At 38.4% G+C, this 2,917-nt stretch overlaps 1 long non-coding RNA gene across 1 annotated transcript; it reads left to right on the top strand.

Moving 5' to 3' along the window:
* The first annotated feature begins 210 nt into the window (after positions 1 to 210).
* On the top strand, positions 211 to 2,652 carry LOC119868019. Its single transcript, XR_005385537.1, has 3 exons — positions 211 to 239; positions 418 to 553; positions 2,473 to 2,652. It is a non-coding gene; the product is annotated as an uncharacterized LOC119868019 (long non-coding RNA).
* Positions 2,653 to 2,917: the final 265 nt, after the last annotated feature.

Genomic DNA, 2,917 nt, shown 5'->3' with positions numbered 1-2,917 from the left:
CAGCAGGAACACACGTGAAGCAGGAGAATATGAAAGTACACTGGAAATTTTTGCTAGTTGGGTCAACTCCAATTTGGCAAAAGCAAGCCTACTGCTTTTTCTCCAGGGCTCTTTCTCCAGGCATCACTTATTAATGCTAATTGGTCAAGGGTGTGCTGTGATGCAGAACACTTGTGACCCGTAAGAATTAGAGAGAACTGTCATTTCTCAAAAGACCCACGAGGGGCAGCAAGAGGAAGGTACAGGGAAGGAGGGCAGGGAAGAGAAACTTCTCTCCAAAGACGTGCACTGAAATAAGCACACGTAAAAATAAATCCACATATAAAACAACTGTACAAATGTTAACAGTATTTTCACAGCTGGGTTTCTTTGCCTAAAATACTTAGCACTTACTTTAGAAAACTCTCTTCTAAACAGGAATGGCCTGACTGATCACAGAAGCTGAACCCTGACAGAGCTCTGACTTTGAACTTCACTTCTGCTTGGATGGGAAGAAAAACACGACTTCTCCTAAGCAAGGATTTTAATTGTCATGAATGCACAGCAAACTGTGGTGAGTGACCTTTCGCTCACAGATGAAGACACTGAGGTAGGGCTTAGTTTAGGAAACTGGATTCATAACATTCAGCGTATTTATATCCAGATTAGGGCTCTGGATTTAGAACACTGGAATACACCAACATTGTCTGTTGCCATGGCAGTGCAAACACACCACTTGAATAAGTGCCCAGTCACTTATCATAGCAGGATTAGTGGTCTTCTAAAAGGATCTACATTCACACTACTGGTATTTATTTCCTGTAGATATTTAGAGGGTATGCAATGGTCTTTGGTTTCAAAGACCAATGCCATAGAACATGACTAATCATTCTGACTCACTTTTTGGGACTTTCCCCTTAGAAGTGTCTCCCAACGGCATGAGGATGGGCTGTGCACCTACTAGTGAAAATACACCTTTCATCTCCAAATGGCAATGAGCAAAGCTATGCTGATGAATATGCTAGATAAATAAAGAATTTGTAAAGAGTTGTAATGATTAAAGTGTCGTACTGACGTCATCTTTCATCCTTTATTTAATAAATATTTCACGATTGATGAGACTTCTTTGTGCTAGAGTTCTAGTGACCGGACTATATCAGTGGAATTAGACACAGTCCATGTTTCCATAAGCCTTCTATCTAGCAGACACCATTCCTAGCAATAAATGGGATTTTCTCCACTCAGTAATTTTTTGGTCAAAACAAGGGGAAGTGTTCAAAATTATGAGAAAACATACTTGGTTAAAAAAAAAAAAACAGAACTAAACAGAACAGTAAACACAAACAATTATTCCTTCTTGATCAAATTAAGAAAACATTCTTTATGCTTACGGCTCCCGATGATCATGACCTTGGATTTGTGTGGTGCAAGTCATTGACATCTTTTTTGCCTCTCTGTCTCATTCCTTTGCCCAGGTTGTGAGCTCTGAGTGTCAGAGCCTCTGCCTGACTCATCTTTGTACTAGCAGTGCCTCATACATACCTCCTGCCTCCCGATCTTGTAGGCAGCCTTGGCTGAAGGAGGGTGTCATTAGTTAAGTAAGGGTGAGATTGACACAAACTGGTTTCAGCCTTGGCTGAAGGAGGGTGTCATTAGTTAAGTAAGGGTGAGATTGACACAAACTGGTTTCACAAAGGTCAAATGTGAGTGCATTGGTGTTTATTGGGGTCTTTTTTAAATTTTTATTTATATTTATTTATTTATTTATTTATTTATCTTTGGATTTTTTCTTTCTTTCTTTTTTTTTTTTTTTTTTTTGTATATTTTTTTACTGGAGTTCGATTGGCCAACATATAGTATAACTGAGGGGGGCACTTGACGGGATGAGCCCTGGGTGTTATACTATATGTTGGGTCTTTTTTAAAAAATTGGATACTGATACTGACTTTCCTTTTTTGGTATTCAGTCATATGAATTTTAACCTATTTATAGATTTGTGAACCTATAAATTTGTAAACCACCACTCACCAACAATTGATATTGTCAATATTTTTTTTGACATACTAATAGATGTGTAGTAGAATCTTACTGTGGTTTAAATTTGTGTTACCTTAATGGCTCCTGGTGTTGAACATCTTTTTTCAGGGGCTTCTTTGCCATCTTAATATCTTCTTTGGTGATATGTCTGTTTAGGTTTCTTTTCCACTTTTAACTGAGTTGTTTGATTCCTTATTGCTGAGTTTAAAGAGCTCTTTATATATTCTGGATACAAGCCTTCTGTTGGATATGTTATTTGAAAATATTTTCTCCTGGTCTATGGATTATCTTTTTTATTTTCTTGACAGTGATTTGGCAAAGTGTTTACTTTTGATAAAGACCAATTTTTCCTTTTATGAATTGTGCTTTTGATGTTATTCTTAACACTTTGTCTAACCTCAGATCTTGAAGATTTTCTTCTATGTCTACTTTTTCTTTTTTTTTTTTTTTAAGTAGGCTCCATACCCAGCATGGAGCCAACATGAGGTTCAAACTCAGAGATTAATTTGAGATTAAGACCTAAGCTGACAATAGCCAAACTGTGGAAGGAGCCTCGGTGTCCATCGAAAGATGAATGGATAAAGAAGATGTGGTTTATGTATACAATGGAATATTACTCAGCCATTAGAAACGACAAATACCCACCATTTGCTTCAACGTGGATGGAACTGGAGGGTATTATGCTGAGTGAAGTAAGTCAATCGGAGAAGGACAAACAGTGTATGTTCTCATTCATTTGGGGAATATAAATAACAGTGAAAGGGAATATAAGGGAAGGGAGAAGAAAAAGACTCCTAACTCGGGAAACGAACTAGGGGTGGTGGAAAGGGAGGAGGGCAGGAGGTGGGGGTGAATGGGTGACGGGCACTGAGGGGGGCACTTGACGGGATGAGCACTGGGT

This window comes from Canis lupus, chromosome 38 (genome assembly GCF_011100685.1).
Source record: "Canis lupus familiaris isolate Mischka breed German Shepherd chromosome 38, alternate assembly UU_Cfam_GSD_1.0, whole genome shotgun sequence".
In the NCBI taxonomy this organism is placed as follows: domain Eukaryota; kingdom Metazoa; phylum Chordata; class Mammalia; order Carnivora; family Canidae; genus Canis; species Canis lupus.
This window is presented reverse-complemented; position numbering and strand designations above follow the sequence as displayed.